Consider the following 19,181-nt stretch of genomic DNA (forward strand, 5'->3'; position numbering starts at 1 on the left):
AGGTTTCATTCCTAAAAAACATTACTGAATGCAATGACTACATTAACATACTCTAAAGATATCACTGTGAAACTTATGAACAACCCTACAAGACAGGTACCCGTTACCTAATCGATTACTTAATCGTTACCAATAACTTGGTCACCAATTATCGTCTTAATGACTTTTACATTGCTGTCGGGAAAAAGGTAACGCATGCGCTCTCTCAAAATAGTGTACGTGTGACTCGCTTTCTCGCTCTTACCTATTATGTTTTCGACATTCCTTCTCGCTCGATGTTATTTACATTTTTAAGTTACTTCATTAGGTATGTTTTCGTTATCGCTAACCAAAACATATGCAACAACAACAGCACGGGTAACTGGCCTATCGGTTACCCGTATCGGTTACCTTCTGTCAAATCGCTTTTTCTATGAATGAAACGCATCCTTTATGTTCAGATAATATTTAATTATAAATTATTCATATATACAATGTTTTTTACAATTTAAATTATTCCCTTATTACTCTAGTGAACTTTACATATATGAATTTTTATATTTATAAACTATATAAATACATCAACGTCTATTCATAGTCTTTCCCTTTCCGAAACCTTGTTTTGAAGTTCTTCTTCTGGTAGTGTTGCTCATCAGTTTGCAGAGTCATATTAGTTTGGTAGGTATAGTAACATCAGACGTAGCGAAATTAGGAAGCATGTCAGGAGTATCACCAGAATCCAAAGAAGCATGGTGATTCATTTCGTCACCTCCGTTTTCTTCCATATCCGGATTCATTCCATACTAGTCATTATAAATAGCTTGTAGAAGCCACATAGGTGTAACCATACCCTCAAGATCTTTCCGTTCAAATCTTGTGGTGTACAATGAGCAAACTTTTCATAAACATGTACACGTAAACTTGTATTTGTTCTAAATTGTTCACCACATTCTAAACATAGAAAAGATGTTCTTTCATCCACTGATTTCTCATGTTCCTGTATTAAGTGTTTGCGTAAATACCATTGTGATTACAATATGGACAAACAGTCAATTCTAAACTTTTCGTTGTTACATCAATTGTTTCAGCGTGTTGTACACGTAAATGAAAATTCATACTTGAATGTATTTTCGTCTTCCAATCGCATAATTTACATTTTAAATAATAACTATTAGGCATATGAGAAATCTCATGGTCCAATAATTTTTTGAAGCTTGGTGTAGCTGCTTGAATATCACAAAATTTATATTTTGCAACACGTTCGTTATATTTAAATTGTAAATGATCTGGTTTCTCTACACGATGCATAAAGTTTAGATGCTTTTTCCAACAATGTGGTGAATTTAATTGAAATACATACATTGGGCATTGTCTCATGAAAAATTTTCCATAAATATACTGAACCTCTTTATGTAGGCTCTTTTCTTAACATCTAATTCTGGTCGTACCGGATATGACAGTTTTGCTTCAGGTTATAATCCACACACATACTATTTTCATACTCTGTTTCATAATTTTCATCAACTTCAACATTGGACTTTGCATCAACATCATTATCATCATCGTCATTTTTTGATAACTCTGTTTTAAGCTTAATATTTATCAAAGGTTCATTTTCCTTAGTATTAGAATTAGAAATATTGTCATCTTCGGTTAAGTTTTTATCAAGTTTAGCTTTTTTCCTATGTTTAAATTCTTTACTATCCGTACTAGAATTAATACCATCATCTACATTTTTCGTGGTCTGTTTGAGTTTTTAAATTTGCCAATGGTTCGCCTTTATCAGTATTAGAATCAGAATGGCCTTGGCCATCTTCACCGTGTTGCAAAGTAGGCGACATATGTTGGCGTTGATGTTTGCGCATATTGCGGATATGTTGGTGGTTCACTAGTCATTAATTGTTTAGAAGTTTCAACTTGTTGCGATTGTTGTTGTTGTTGCTGGCTGATGATGTGGTGTTAACGTTTGTTGTACAATTTATTCGGGTGATTGCACATATTGTTGGTGTTGTTATGGTGCTGGAAAACCTTCCCATATTGAAAGTCCTATATTAGTGTAATCCCCACGTAGTGAACTACTCCTGTGACCGCGTCCGCGGTAACTATTACATCTGAAGGCGCTTAAGTTACAGGCATAGCTGACATCGCTTATATAACAGGTTGACTCTATAGTAAAAACCAAAACAAAATATTAGAATCAGTGTTTATGAATAACATATTTAAAATAAGCTCTTACAACAACGTGATCGGTGGCTACATCCCCGTGAAAGTAGTGTGGTGTTCCTCCTTGTATAAACGTAGGTACTGGATGTGCTCAACCGTGCAGTTTTCTTCTAATTTGAGCAAATGTATGTTCTTACAGCCACAGCTGGAATATTTGGGATATTTCTATCCTCATATCGTCAAAATCAAATTACCTAGAATGAAAAAGAAACTCATATCAGTAAGAATAGATTAAAAGTTTTTAATATAAGCCGAAAAGTATTCCATAAATAGGGCTTCACACATAGATCTTTTCTGAGAGGCAAAAGGCACAAGAGAAATTTCAGATATAGAATCAGGACCTGATAAAGTAACTTCAAATGAACCTCCACCATGCCTATGCATCTTCCGTTGGCAGGGGTACCCAAAGATACTTTGCTGTTGCATTCATAGAGAACATAAAATTATAACAAGGGACAATTGATTTATGTTACGAAGTAAATTAATTAGACGTGCTATAATAACAAATAAATACAGATGACTGTTTAATCTATTATGCGAAGTTCTTGAATGGAGGTTCAAATTAAAAAGGACAAATTAATGTTAAAATTGCTTTCCCCGACTAACCCGGGAACGGATTGATATGGCTACGCCTATCAGTCTTTATCAGCAGTGCCGTGCACCAGTTCTGTTTTGGACAGGCAAATAAACGTTTGGTTGTCTCCAAGTTGATCATATGATACAGAATATACTCGTTTGCTACATCTTATTTTCCCCTGAAAGGTGCATTTGTTGCACCCTGCTGTCTGGACGCTCACCCAACAGCACCAGGCACGACGGAACTTGTCTTTATTATTGGACGTTGTGGTAGCGCACTACCTCAAGTGGCCAAATGAAACCAGGTTAATCCTGTTCATGTGTCCGCACCCTGTGGGACCGCCGTTAGGCAAAACGTTTAGGGGGAGGGGGGGGGGGGGGGGGGGGGAGGCGATTTAGTCGCCACTACTTCGTATGCGCATTTCTCTGCGCTCCCTTTCGGCATACATCAATTTCGTCATTACTATGAAGGCCATCTTGCTCACAGCAATCCAACAATCTATTTGTCCGCAAATTCGTGGAACTAAATTCCTAATGGAAGGTTCCTCTCCAAAAACTCTGTTTACAGACAGTCTTTCGCCGTGAAAACGGAGGCAGTGAAACATTACATGTTCTGCGCTTTCCAATTCGGATGGACAGCTTGGACAGAAAGGATGCTCCTCTATCCCACGCTTATGTAGATATTCCTTGAAGCTACCGTGCCCGCTCAATATCTGTGTGAGATGGTAATTTAGTTCGCCTTGTTTTTGCTTGTACCATTACGCTATATTCCGGACTAGCATGAAGGTCCAGCGCTCTTTTCTCGAATCTTCCCACCGTTCTTGCCACCTAACTATTGTTCGTGACCTTGCGCTTTTTTTAGCATCTTCAGATGGTCGGTTGAATCCAATGCCATATAGATCGGCCATTTCACCTGAGAGTAGATCTACTGGGATTTTCCTGGATAAAACTGGATCGCGTCGTGGGAACAGCACATGCTATTCGTATAGCAGTAATGCGGTAGGCTGCTAGTATAACTTTTTGGTGGACCATTTAAGATCTGTGCCATACTGGTGCTGCATATAATATTATAGAGCTGGTTACGTTGGATAATAGCTGACGGGTAGCTTCGCTTGGGCCGCCGATTCGCGTTAGGGTTCCAATAACTCTAGAAACTTTCTCACCCACCGCCCTGAAGTGCTCCCTAAAAGTTAGTTTTCAATGTAGTAGTCAATGATTACTCCCTTGATATTTCAAGGAGGGCTTTGAATTTATTTGATAATCTCCTATGGTTAGAACCAACTCATCCACAGTCCGCTTTGAGCTCATCAGAACCACTTCTGTCTTATTGCTAGCCATCTCCAGCCCCGTGTTCGTCAACCATTCCTTTATTCTTCCCACGGCGTCATTACATAATGCTTGGAGCAGATCAAGTTTCTTGGCCACTGCTACTACGACAATATCATTTGCATAGCCGACAATTTCCGTGCCTCCGGAAAGGTCGATTTGTAGCACCCCGCCATACATCGCATTCCAAAGAGTTGGACCTAGAACAGATCCCTGAGGGACACCGCCCGTGGTGTTGTGCTTTCTTAGTCCCTCATCTGTATCAAAAGGGAGTACTTTGTCGCTTAGATAGCTACAGATTATTCGGAGCAGGTACGGAACTTGTCTTGGGACACCCAAAGTGCACTCACGCTTCTCATGGCTCCAGCGGGTTAGCGGCTTCCTAGAACTTAAGCCACTTGCTGCTTCTAGATCTGACAGCTGTCAGCTGGAGTCTTAGCCCGGCAAGCGCAGGGCACGAGCACAGAACGTAATCGATCGTTTCCTCCTCCAACCCACACTTCCTACATCTGCTATCACTGACCAAGCCTAATTTAAAGGCATGTGAGGCCAGAAAGCAGTGTCCAGTAAGAATACCCGTCATGAGTCTAGTCTACAGTTTAATGATAATGAAAATATAAGAATCAGTGTTTATGAATAACATATTTTAAATAATCTCTTATAACAACCTGATCGGTGGCTACATCGCCATATAGGTAGTGTGGTGTTCCACCTTGTATAAACGTAGGTACTGTATGTGCTCAACCGTGCAAATTGACATTAGCAGTAATATTATTTACATAAACATAGCATGGTATTTGTGCAGGCCTCAAAATAGCATACATTGGTTCAGTTCGGTGTGCACCAGCCACTGGTACAAACACTTTTGAATGCATAGCTTTCATATAGGATGGATGTCGAGCAGTGTTCCGGTTGTGCCAATATGTAATGGGCTGCTCCGTCTCTTGGTACGGCTGTATAGGTATAGGCGGGTGCAATGTATTACTAGTCTGCTCAAGATCGTATGGTACATATATGGCTCGAAGACGCCAGAGGGGATTGGAGCCAGAGTTTTCGGACCCAGAACCAAAATATCAGTAACTCTAAAAGCACATCCGAGCATTTTCGAGCGGAAGGATTCGCCATAAGTTAGTGCGCTAAGCTGAACCTTCAGCGCTGATACCCCAATGAAACAATTGCCATACTCAGTCAGGCAGTCAGGTTCCACTAAAGGCATTTGCGGCGTTCGAAATAAAGTCAGCACTGGTCCTTCAGTGCGTAGAAAAGCTGATTCAATTAGGAGCACACAACGTAGTACTGTTGGCCTGGGTCCTAGGCCACAGGGAGTACAGGGTAATGAGCAAGCGGACTCAGTTTTTAATTTGTTGCGTCCCTCCCACAAATTGTCATCCTCCCAGCAGATCCTAGCAGCGGGTCTGCGCCATACTCTCCTCTTCCGGGAAGGTATCGACCCCAATCCGGGTCCTTCTCCTGACCACAGTACTGAGAAATGGGTTTGCTGCGTTTGTTGGAAAATAATCTTTTTAGGACGGTCATATATATAAGGGCCTGAAATATTTCAATGAACTTCCTAATCACATAAAAAGTAGTAATAACTTCAATACTTTTAAAAAAAGTTTATTGGAGCATTGTAAAACCCTTCCAATAAGATAAAGTTTTTTTTTCTTTTATGTTTTTACATGATATACCGATACTGGAGCGCGAAAGGGGAATGGTAATATTGGTAGCAGCAAAATACAATGCATACGGCCCTAAGGAAAAGAAAATCGGTGGCCACCTGTAACTCCAGGCAGTCTCAACAACTAATTTCGCTGGAATTCGGTATTTCCAGCTGGTATTTACTGTTGCTGATAGGAATCACTCGCATTCCGACAGCATTAGTATAACAATAAAATTATATAATGTGGAACAAAAATAACGAAAATAAGGCAAAATAAAAGTTGCAGCAGGGGGGATTGGAAACACGTCCTTTTCAACCTCCCATTATATGTTGAGCTGTGCTAATCGGAATCTTCATGCATTCCGACAGCGTCTTTAATAAACAAAGTTGAGGGGTTATTTTCAATTTCCAACATCCAAAGACATGTTTAGCTGCATTGATCGGAGACTAATACATTCCGACAGCTTAAAATACACATATAATTGAAAAATATAAGTTCCAAATTTTGTTGCCTTAAGCTGGGAGCACTGGAGGATTGGAAACGTCGTAATGAGTGGCTCCCAGACTCGTCCCTTTGTCACGCCAGTAAATATGCTGATCGGAATCACATGGCATTCCAACAGCATATTCAATAGAAATAAGTGATTATAACAATGAATTGTACTTAATAGTTTAAGTTTTAGGCCTAAACAGCCGTAATAATAAATAAATTAAATTAAAAAAATAAATACTCTTGTCAGTGTTTCACGTGCAAGGGATGGTTGCATCGGACAGGTTGCTCTGGGCTAGATTCCAAAATCCAGCGTCCTCATAACTTTTATAAATCTTTTATGGCTCTTGTTGTTCACGGCCTCATTACATTATGAGGAAATACGGCACCTGAGAACACAGCCGTATGAAGCTAAAAAACACAAGCATGTCTTCAGTGAACTCCACAAACAGGCGTCGGACCTCTATGCCGGTGATTCCTGTACTCAAAGAACAAAACTAGCAGAGGAGGAACGCACTCTCCCTAGGGAAACGAGAGTAGTCACTCTAGCTCAACTTCGAGCTGGATAACGTAACGTAACTCTTACCTATCCAGAATCAACCCCGACATACAAAACATTGTCCTGCTTGTAATGTGTCCCCACATGTCACCAACCATCTCTTTAACTGTATTGTGGAACCAACGCCTCTAACACTCTTCTCATTATGGTCCACCCCTGTTGAAACAGAAAGTTTCTTTGGACTCCCGTTAGAGGACATTGATGACAATTTGTGATCGGTCGCACCTATTGGATGGGGCGAAGCACTGCTTCTACAACAACAGCAGGCGGACAACACGGAAAGAGAGGCAGCAACTGCATGACCCATCGATCCCGAGCCGTTCCTGCCAGTTGGCCCACAGGGGCATTTATTAGCAGAGGGGAGGGAAAAGAGAGAACAATGGCGCAATATGCCAGGCTTGAGTCAATCTAAGTTACTGTTAGGGGGTTACAGCACAACTCGAATTAGGGCATTAATAGGCCTCTCAAAAAGATAAATAAGAACCCTAACGGCTATTCTTACAAGACACTGTAGACTGAACAGTCACATGCAAAAGCTGGGTATAATATCGAACAACATACCGATTTTGTGATGGATCAGCAGACGGTGGACCATATCCTTCTATATTGCGGCGCAATTTCAAGACGTAGGGCTAAGTTTATGGGCTCACCATGGCCAGAGCATTCCCACATTTAATCACTCAAGCAAAGAACACTGCTGGGGTTCATCAAGGAAGTCGGCTAGGATGAGGTGCTGCGAAGGAGATGTGCAAGTCACTGTGCAATCCTCAATAAATTATCTATCTATCTACGTTCCGGTAACAAGCACCATTGTGGTACTAGCCCCACCATCGCGGGAACTATTGATATGACTACATTAAACCTTCTAGGGATTGAATATTAATAATGCCGGCAATGCGAAAGTCTGCTAAAATATACCATTCTCCATGGAATGCTCGATATATAACTTTCCACGTTTTGAAACAGTGATGAAAAGAGCAAAATTTACAAAAATTTTAACTGGCTGTGGGTAGTAAGGTGTTGACTCTCTTAACGCAATGTAATGACAACTGCGATGCAGGGAAAATGACAAAAATCTTGCAAATCTACTGATAATAATTAATTAATGCCTCCCCTTCTATGCAGTTCTATGCATACATACATATGTATTTTTCTCTCCAAACGCTAATTAAAAAAATTAATTGGTTTTATCATGAACTTCGAACTCTGTCGTATTTGCATTCTTCAGTTGATTATCAACAAAAGCATGACAAATTATTTAATATGGTAGCCAATTTACTTACCCTTTCTGGTGCGATGATTCCTGGACAATCGGGCCTGACTAGACGCGATTTTTTTTGCCTTAAGAGAGCGTGCTTAACGCGAACCATATCATGTTATGGCACACCTTTGGTGATGCAAAAAATCAAAGCCATTTCTGCTTCTAATGCTTCTGGGATAGCCGCAGCAGCTCCCGGTGGTGCCACATAAATAACAGTTACATGCAGATCAGTTGCCTATTTTGCTCCGGCTACCTATTCAATTTTAATTCACATTACATTATCTACTAGTGCAATTTTTAATCACTACAAATCAATATAAATTACCGAAGCAAATACTGGCAACCAAGATGCGTAGTTCCACCCTTTTTTAGGGAAATACATCCAACCAGTTTGGTACCGTATTCCAAAGCACGTTGCTTGTAAAGTACCTTGTATCCTTGGCAAATGACACGTGAATCTGCATTTAGTTGTAGATTTCCTCTGATTTTGGCATATTCTGAGCTGAATCGCAACCCGGCGGAGATGCTATCTATTAGATTAATATAACATTTTTTTTATTATTTAAAAATGCACATACGTATGAATGAAAATCAGAAGGTAAATAATGTTGTTGTTGTTGTAGCGATAAGGACACTCCCCGTTGTCGACTTTGTTGGTCCTTTGCCGGGTGCAGATCCGGTACGTTCCGGGAACCATTAAGGTACTAGCCCGACCATATCGGGAACGATTTAGTTGACATGAAACCTTGTAGGCCATCCCGTCGACTCTATACAACTTAATATGGTAACGAATTAAAAGACGGTGCACCACCTAATTTTTATCAAAAATTATCAAACGTGGAATCAAAAGGCGCGCCTCGATCTCCGTTTTTATTATTATTTGATAATTTTAAATTAGGTGGTGTACCGTCTTGTAAAACGTTACCCTTAATATTATTTTGGGCGAAGGCCGCCAACGCAAAAAGATGGTCTCTGCAGCAAAATTTTTAATTTCCGTCACATGTCACAACTAAAATTAACTTAATGTTATTTTGGGCGAAGGCCGCAAACGCAAAAAGGTGTTCTCTGCAACAAAATTTTTAATTTCCGTCACATGTCACAACTAAAAGCACAAGATATTTTTCGTTGTAAACAAATATATTTTTTTTTGCGTTTCAATGTTTTCCGGAATAATTAATGAACTGTCATTTCGATGACAGCATGAAACGTCGATGTGTTAGTGGAGAGCGAAAAAAGCTTTGAATGTGTGAGTGAACTGGTTACCTCCGTCTTGTAGGGAAGTGGTACGACTCCGAACTAGCGAATCTGCACAAATATAAATACAATCTATAAATAGCTCAAAGAACAGGTGAGTGGAACAAATACAACCATTCTAAGCGCAAGTATAACGTCTTACAAAAATTAAAAATTCCAAGTATATGGAACAATGAATCACACATAATGTTGGGGATAGTAGGGCAATGTGTAAGCATTTGAAGAAAAATGGATTAAATAAAATATTGACAAGCTACCAACTTTATACTCATGAGCAGGGGTGGCGTGAGCTTAGCACCTGGACCATATACGTATACGATGAGCAAGAGCACAACGATTACTTCGTCAAAATCATCGACAGCTCATTTAGTAAAGATGACTTGATACGAAACGTTTGTTTACGCTCTCATTTTTTTTCGCTCTCACGAGGGATTTAACTAAAATTTGTGCTGGCAACAATCACAGATAAATCCTTCGTGCCAGCTGAAGCGGGTGCCAGCACAAAAAATGTGTCAGCTAAAAGGAAAAACGGGCCAAAAATTTCGGTAAACTTTAATTTGACCCACAACTGTAGAAATGCGTTCAAAAATTATGGGGAAAAAGATAAAAATACTTGTTTTAGTGTAAATATTATTAGTTCGAAGGCGGAGGGTAAATATTATTTCCCATTAAAAAGTTATCACTAAAAACAGGTTTTGCAAATATGAAGTCCCGATGCAACCAGGCCATATTGATCACAGAACCTGGAACGTCAGACATGTAAGATAAGCCCTATCCACTAAATGATGTTAACTTTTATATCCTAGGACCGATTTACTCAAATTTCAAAAGAATATCTGGTTTTCACTGTGAGCTAAATGCGTTAAAATATTTGACTAATTAATTTAATCAAAATGTAAATTTTACTTAGATTTGTTTATTTAACTCTAAATAGTCGTATTATTGTAAAATAAGTTTAAAGAAATTAATATTTTTCGAATATCAGTTTACTAAATGATTGGCGGCCACCGTAGTGTGATGGTAGCGTGCTCCGCCTACCGCACCGTATGCCCTGGGTTCACACCCCGGGCAAAGCAACATCAAAATTTTAGAAATAAGGTTTTTCAATTAGAAGAAAATTTTTCTAAGCGGGATCGCCCCTCGGCAGTGTTTGGCAAGCGCTCCGGGTGTATTTCTGCCATGAAAAGCTCTCAGTGAAAACTCATCTGCCTTGCAGATGCCGTTCGGAGTCAGCGTAAAACATGTAGGCCCCGTCCGGCCGATTTGTAGGGAAAATCAATGGGAGCACGACGCAAATTGGAAGAGAAGCTCGGCCTTAGATCTCTTCGGAGGTTATCGCGCCTTACATCTATTTTTTTTAAGCAAGAAAATAATCGTTTTCATGAGTTTTTATATATGTATACAATTTTATGTATTAGTTTTAATTTGCCTTTGTTTACAATTTGAGTTAGAAACAGGTCTCCTATTATTTTCCTCCTGTATATTCTTTGTTTGTTTACTTTCTTGGGTACATGTGCTCAGCTTATTTTCCTAACTCTTTTCAAATCTCAAATGTTTTCTTTCTACACTATGTTACTAATGACAAGCTACCTTACTGAAAGAACAAAAAGGGTTGCCTGCAATTCTGAGTCTTCTATGTCTACCCTGCAAAAATCGTGTGACCAAAAAAGCACACAGCCACACGAATTTTTGACTGGGGTGACGATTTGGATTGAAAAATTCTCCAAATGAAATAGCATGTTGACAAATTTAGCTTTGCCACAATGTATCGTGCTCTCACGCACCTACTATATTCATAGGTACTGTGAAATATGTCATTTCTGTGTGGAAAAAAATTTTCAGCGAGTCCGCCATTTTCCGCGAATTGAGCTGCAGGCCTGTGCTAATTTTGGAGCATTAAATTAAATTAAAATAACTTAGTGCTGTTGGAAGTAAGTGTTTGGAAAGTGAATTTAATATGTATTTATTACAAATTCTAATATTTTTCCAGAAAACAATTGTTGCACTTCGTGCACGTCTCTAACAAATGGAATCAACAACACAATACGCTTCGTTGCCTGGAAATCGAGCACAAATGGACAACCTCAACAGCCAGGTTATCCTCTACAACAACCAGGTGGACCACGTGGTTGCATGGGTCAAATGATGCCACCAACACAACCTGGACAGGCGCCGATGCCCAGTCAACCACCCAAGCCGATTTAACCTCCAATACCCGTAAAAAAATCGTTCACTTTTAATTGTTTTCATTGATCCATATTTTTTCTCAACAGTGCCAACTGTATATTTGCAACATTTGGGCCACACCGGACGGCGTGTCGATAAATGTGAACGTCCTGAACTTGTATTGGGTACATATGAGTTTTTGTGTAAAAAATGTGTAGGTACCGATAGCTCTCAAGGTAAACCTCAACTCATATCCAACATCAATGCCTCGCATTCAATTGTGGCACTGTACGCACTACATTGGGTTCACGTAGTATGGACAAGCATATTGTTGATTCCAGTGGTAAGGCCACAATTTCAAATGATGGGGCAACCATTATGAAACTATTGGATATTGTGAATCCAGCCGTAAAACTCTAGTAGACATCGCCAAATTTCAAAATGCTGAGGTAAGTTTTTTGTTATATTAGAATGTGTAGAATAAAAATGTTTCTCTTATCAGGTCGGCGATGGCACCACTTCAGTAGTATTTTAAGCATGTGAAATCTTAAAACAAGTTAAGCCAGATGTTGAGGAAGGCGTGCATGCACGTATCATCATTAAAGCTATACATAAAGCATTACAATTATGCATGCTAAAATATGACATGGCTGTACATGTCGAAGCGCCAATCAAAGGAGCAACAAAGTGCTTTATTGGAAAAATGATCTGCCACAGAAATGTCCTCCAATGTCCAAGAGTATCAGAAAATTGTTGATGCTGAATGGCGTATTTTGTAGAATAAACTAGCTAAGTAAGGCGATAATGTTGTGTTTTCTAAATTACCAATTGGTGATGTTGCTACACAGTATTTTGCAGACCGTGATATGTTCTGTGCTGTTCATGTACCAGAAGAAGATTGGAAACGTATAATGAAAGCTTGTGGTGGTTCTGCTATGACTACAGCTAATGATATTAATTCAAGTGTTTTGGGTCAATGTGATTACTTTGAAGAACGTCAGGTTGGTGGTGAACGTTTCAATATTTTCCAAGGTTTGACATTAATTTCATTTTTATAGTTTATAATTATTTAAAGGTTGCGTTAATGCTAGAACAAGTACATTGATTTTACGTGGCAGTGTTGAGAAATTTTTGGAAGAAACTGAGCTTCGTTACATGATGCTATAATGCTTGTGCGGCGTACAATTAAACATGATTCTGTTGTTGATGGTAAGTCAAAATACAAATTGAAAAAAATGTCTAATCTTAGGGCCTTATTCTCTATTACGAAACGAACTTTCGATGCGGATTAGAGACGAATCGCTAGTGTATTTGCACTATGTTAAACAATGGCAACTTATCACTTGACAATTACTTTTGCCTTCCTGTTAGTTAGAAAGGTAAAGACCGAACGAAAATGAGAATACCATTGCTAGACGAAATCGTTTGGAGACGAATCGTTCGTCTGAGCTATCGTTCGCAATACAGAATGAAGCCTTTAAATTGTTAAGTAATATAATGAAAAGATTGTGTCCAAATACCCCCCAGCGGGTGAGGGGTCAGAATTTACCCGCGGTAGGTATGCCTGTCGTAAGAGGCGACTAAAATACCAGATTCAAGGGGCTGTGTAGCGCAACCCTTCAGGTTGCCAGCGCAATATATAGCTTCTCCAAACCCAATTGTCAACCTCACCTATCCGCGGCGAATCCTGTTTCACTAACAGACGAGGATCTGGAGGGAGGGGGGGGGGGTAGGTGGGTGTGTAGGGAGGGATGGCCTGAAGGTTTAATGTGGCCACATAAATCGTTCTCGAGATGGTCGGGCTAGCACTTTAATGGTGCTGTGTTACCGGAGCGTACCAGATCTGTATCCGGCTAAAGGACCATCACATCGATAACACTCCCCAAAGCCTTCGGGGAGCAACCTTATCGCTACAAAAACAACAACAACATTGTGTCCAAATCCCGAAAAAAAACTATAAAATTTGTGTTAGTGAAATGATAATTATTGCTTTTTGTTGTTAGTTTTGAGGCATCGTCATCTAGTTCCTTCTGATCGTATATGCCGGTTCTTTTGCATTCTTTTACATGCATAAAGTGCCGTTGAAGCCTTCCTCACCCTCTCCTCCACGTTGAGCTTCCATGACAGCTTACTGTCTAGGATCATTCCTAGATATTTTGTGCAAGGTTTCTCCCGTAGGGTCGCCCCTCCTAACTTAGGCCTGGTCCAATTAGGGACCTTGTACCTCTTTGTAAACAAGACAATATGCAACGTCATCTGCGTAAACCGTAAGTTTTTCTGGTCCCTCGTAGAATCCCCTAAGCAGTTGGTTAATGACCATCGTCCACAGCAGAGGTGATAGCACCCCTCCCTGCGGAGTGCCCCTGTCCACTAATTTCGTGGCCGCGTACAATTCCCATTGCGATGTAATCTTACAGCAGTTTAACATGCAGTCGATCCATCTGGGTAAGGCTGGATGAACTTTAACGTAATTAAGACCATCAATAATCGCCCATTTAGAAAGCCCCGGCAATGCTTAAGAAGACTTCTAGAGCATATTCCTTATATTCCAGGGCTTTTTAAACGGTTTTATTTAGCTTGAGTTGACAGGCTGCACGGCCGTTGTGAACGAATCTTGTAATTGAAATTTAAGTAACTTCCCGATAAGCTACAAGCTTGAAACTTGGAATATAGTTCAGAACCCGATGACAATGCAATAATAAGAAAAAAATCGCCGCTAGGTGGCGCAAGGATCGAGATATTCGCAAAATTCGCATTTGTGGTCCGATTTGGCTCATATTTGGAACACATAATACATGCAAGAATAGAAATCGACCTGTGAAAAAAAAAAATCGCCGCTAGGTGGCGCATGGATCGAGATATTCGCAAAATTTGCATTTGTGCTCCGATTTGGCTCATATTTGGAATACATAATACATGGTAGAATAGAAATCGACCTGTGAAAAAAATCGCCGCTAGGTGGCGCATGGATCGAGATATTCATAAAAATCGTATTTGTTGTCCAATTTGGCTCATATTTGGAACACATAATACATACAAGAATAGAAAGCGAGCAGAGTCGAGTAAAGTCTTTGGAAGGATTATGTATTGAGGACTTAGGTTGTTACAAATTGTCAGGAAAGAGTCCTTGTTATAATGAGTCACTAAATGAACTAAATAGAATGAGAAATAATAGGCAATTAAATAAAGACTAAAAACTTGAAAATAAAATAATTAGAAAAAAATTTTTAAGTTAAACGGTTTTATTGAAAACAATACTTACATGAAATAATAAAAATACGAAAAGCTAGAAAATAATTAGGTAGGTCCTAGGTACTAGTCATCACACTCCTTATCAATCTAGGGCGTTGATCAGACAATTAAATAAAAGCGTTGGACGCGTCATATTTCTATTGATAGTCATAAGTAAAACCAACTGAACATTTTTAGAAATTTCACGCGCCCAACGCTTTTATTTAATTGTCTGATCAACGCCCTTTATTGATAAGGAGTGTGATGACTAGTACCTAGGAGCTACCTAATTATTTTCTAGCTTTTCGTATTTTTATTATTTCATGTAAGTATTGTTTTCAATAAAACCTTTTAACTTAAAATTTTTTTTTTAATTATTTTATTCTATGCTTATTACCACCCTATGCAATGCGGTGTCTACTGACTTGCCTTTGGTGTACGCCTGTTGTGTTGTGGAGAGAAGCTTTTCATCCACGTTGGAATTTATGTACACATCTATCAGCCTCTCAAAGGTTTTGAGCAGAAATGATGTTAAGCTATTGGGTCTATAATCTTTGGGATACACGTGACCGATCTTCCCCGCCTTTGGTAGGAAAGCTACACGAGCAGCTCTCCAAGAGTGCGGTACATGATTCAGTTTATGCACCCATCGAATATTATTTTAAGCCATCCCACGACCGCCCTACTTGAAACTTGTAGCATGACCGGACATGTACCATCTGAGCCCGGCGATTTCACCACCACTACGAGGTCCTCAGTAGTGTAATTAGGCAGCATATATGAATGCAGCTGTTTCCTTACCATTACTACAGCTCGCACCCGTCCTTCCGTTTGCGCATAGTAAACGCCAAATCGGCGCGCGCTAAGTCCAGAAACCTTTCCTCCCGATGGAAGCCACGGTTCCTGGATCAGCGCGTTAGGAGGAGGAGTTCGCTCGACGCCACTTTACTGTGTTGGAGGTTTATCTGTAGGACTCGCAGCACCAATGGACTGCTTGTCCCCCTCCAGCACCTTCATCGTGACGTCGTCGTCCTCCCCTAGCCCTTTTGGTTTAGAGTGTTCGAAGCCCCCTTCAGCCTCTTGTACCTGTTGTGCCGGGTGTTCCTCTGTGCGACTCACAGCACCATCTGACTGTTGGTCCCCTTTTAACACATTCGGGGTGACGTGGGCTACCTCCACCTGTCTTTTTTCCCTTAGGCTTTTGAGGTCATTTTCGACTTCGCCCACGTCCAGCGTGTTAGGACTTTAATACTCGCGACTTCTTTTCTTGAGTCGCATATAAATTTTGCCTGAAGATGTATAACTGACCTTCCTCCGTAGGCCGAGATACAGTAAGTACCTTCCAATCCTGTGTCGGTATGTTCGGATTCTGATTCTGCAAAGTCGCAGTGTAACCTCCGACTTCATCACGCATGGTATCCATACCTTAACTTTTGGTACCTTGGGGATTTGCGCTTTATCCACCATATCAAAACGCGCGTCCGTGCCCTGCCTTTGGAGGTTTGGAACCACTTCCTCCAGCCACCGCAAGCTCGTGATGTTGTCGCACGCTATCATCTTCATACCATTATACCATCCCCCGAATCAAAGGTTGGAAGGAGCTTACTTGGTTATTCCCGCATCATCTTAAGGATTAAGCTAATAAGCTCTTTTTCTACAGATCTCCACCTTTCACTAGTCATCTGTTCGAAAGGACTGCTACGATCAACCAGCGCCACAGTCAGTGACTGCTTTGCCACATCACTCATCTTCTCGGGAAAAGCCGGCGTCTTAGTGTTATTTCCCTTTGGCACCTCCGAGAAAGCCGGAGTCTTAGCTCCCTTTAGCACCTCCGAGAAGGTCGGATTCTTAGCGTTATCTCCCTTTGGCTTATCTCCTACTTCCATAGTTGGAACTTCCCTCTGACTCGCAGCCTTCGAGGTAGTTGCTACCTCGCTATTGGGGCCCATCTGTCTTACAGCTTTGGGCCTACTTGTCTGGTCTATGGGACTGACCTGCGTCACGGCTCTGGGACTGGGCCCTTTCCGCCTCTTGAAAGCAGGCTTGTCGCCTTCCGCCGAACGTTGCCTTTTCATTCTGCCATTCGACGCTTCTTCCTCCTCATGCCGGTTGCAGAACCGAGGGTTTCTCGCAGCAAACCTTTTGAACTGCCTTCGACCTACTTCTACCGCCTCATGAGCCCATGCCGAGCGCTCGATCTCCTATTCTGTTGGGTCCACCACTGCTCCCAAGCGTTGTACAATTCTTAGTACTGCACGGTACTTCGAGAGAGCTCTTTGCTCCGTACCCTTCTCTACTCTTCTACTCCTTTTTCATTTGTGTGCTTCTCCAACACGGAGTTCATTGAATCAGCCCTACTCTCGCTCCCCGAATCCGACGCATCGCTTAATGCGTATTTGTCGTCCTTGGCTTGCGACTCAGTCCTCTTCTTATCATCGTCCTTATGAAAATTAGGTAATGAGTCGTTCGTCTTGGTCGTACGACCACCAGCCCGACAAGGCAGGCTCAGCGGTCCAGTATTGTATACGGGGAAAGAACTGTCAGCCACAGCAGCGCCCCTTACTGTGGTAAGGCCATCAATAATTCCCGAGGTGGTCCGGTATCGGGAAGGCTCCGTTCGAATACAACCGAATTTATCCCCTGGCTACAAATCGTCCAATAGGCACGGTCCGCATAACACCCTGGATTAGGGGGTTGGCAGTTCTTGGTCACCGACATCCCGCCGCCCTCCTATGAGGCGAAACGGCGTAGATGTCAGTCCTAAACAGCTCCTCCTCATAGTCCGGCGCTATGGAGATCGGCTAAGCCCTCACACCAACGACGATTTTCGTTACAATTGCTAGTGCATGCTCTCCAAGATGTAGATCCTGATCGAAAGTCACACCCAAAATTTTAGGGTGTAAGACAGTCGGTAGGGTAATGCCATATGGTCGATATTTGGTGCGGTCATGTTTTAAATAAGGTCACCGATGATTTAGTTGGTGGCAGTATCAGGTTTCGCGAGGCGACAAAACTGGAGAGATTGGGGAGATAGCTGTTTATTTTATTACAAAGCTCATCGATGTAGGAAACAATATCATAGGCGTAGAAGCAATAGTGACTCCAGGTGGTAAAGGTAGCTATTGATATGTAGAAGTTAAGCAGAAGTTTGAATATGAGTTTTTTTAAGTTATAGCAAAAAAAGCGTTGAGGATTTTTAATATCTTACCAGGTACCTTCGTACATGTTTCTAAGAATGAAGAATAAAACCTATTCAAAATCAATTTTCACCAGGACAAAGCCGCTGAGACTTCGCTATACTTTAACATACAATACCTTACCCCATTTTAGCACAACTATCATTTTTTGATTTTATTAAATTATATAAAATGTTTCTTCCTCTACAGTTCTATTTCGGTATTGGATGGTAAATATGGCTTTCGCATTTTCTCCATCAATAACTGTGAAAAGGTGGAAGAAATCTATGCGTGTAAATCTCACATATTATCTTGGTCGAGCGTTTCTTCAATAGCTCTCTAGTGGTGATGGTGACAGCAGAGAAACCCATCTGTTTACAAATGTTACACTTAAAAAAGAATCAAAATATCTGCCATTGCGCCTACGGCTCAAATACCCACAGTATATGAATGAATCAATTGCACCTAATTGCCTGCCTAACGGATAGTATACATATTCATCAAATCGAAAATATTGCACCAAACAAACTGGGTCTGAATACTGAAACAGTACACATATTCAAAATCGATGAGGAGGCTGTGATGATGGTATAGGGTGAGTTGTTGAATAACATACGAAAACCACTTTAACCCATCTATATATTTGCATTACAGCTAAAGCTTTACAAACAGCAAAAATTGCTGGCGCCAAGAGATTGGAAAAGGCAGTGAAGCATTCATCACACTGTACGGATGGTGTAAAGTTAGAAACTGCTGTTGTAACAGCTGCCACTGACACAACGGTCATCTCTACTTCGCCGAGTAGCGGCTCGTCCAACTATCTATCGAAGACAGTATAATCATATCTTTTGCCAACACAGGTTAGCGATATGCTTGCACAGGAAAATATTTCAATTGGAAAACAAAAACCAATTAAGAGAGTTTATTTATTATTAAAGTACTTACTTTTCTTTTCTTTATATCAACTGTATTAATTTAAGTTGCAATTTCATGTGCATATATAATAAGGGATGTCGTCATACGATTGCTGTCGGAATTAAATGCAGAATTATGGCTTGAATGATTAGATTTAGAACAATAATAAGTCTGAATCGATTACTAGTCGTACATTTTTAAGTTCATCAATTACGACAGCAATCGGATTCCACGACACCTTTGAATATTCTTGATCTGAAAAAAGAGTAAACCTAATCTGAATTTCTACTAAGCTTTAAGTTGCAGATTATTCAAATAATTGGAGTTTTTTCTAAAGCTTAAAATTATTTTCTGCTCGCTTAGAA

General features: G+C 40.5%; 1 long non-coding RNA gene and 1 pseudogene across 1 annotated transcript; one reads left to right on the forward strand and one right to left on the reverse strand.

Annotated features, from left to right (window-relative positions):
• Positions 1-429: 429 nt before the first annotated feature.
• LOC137247293 (developmentally-regulated GTP-binding protein 2 pseudogene) overlaps positions 430-19,181 on the reverse strand; it is a 217,602-nt pseudogene continuing 198,850 nt past the window's right edge.
• Positions 12,363-18,710, forward strand: LOC137246568 (uncharacterized). Its single transcript, XR_010951562.1, has 4 exons — positions 12,363-12,495; positions 12,553-12,703; positions 18,112-18,496; positions 18,556-18,710. It is a non-coding gene; the product is annotated as an uncharacterized lncRNA (long non-coding RNA).

The sequence above is a fragment of the Eurosta solidaginis genome, chromosome 3 (genome assembly GCF_040869045.1).
Source record: "Eurosta solidaginis isolate ZX-2024a chromosome 3, ASM4086904v1, whole genome shotgun sequence".
Lineage (NCBI taxonomy): Eukaryota > Metazoa > Arthropoda > Insecta > Diptera > Tephritidae > Eurosta > Eurosta solidaginis.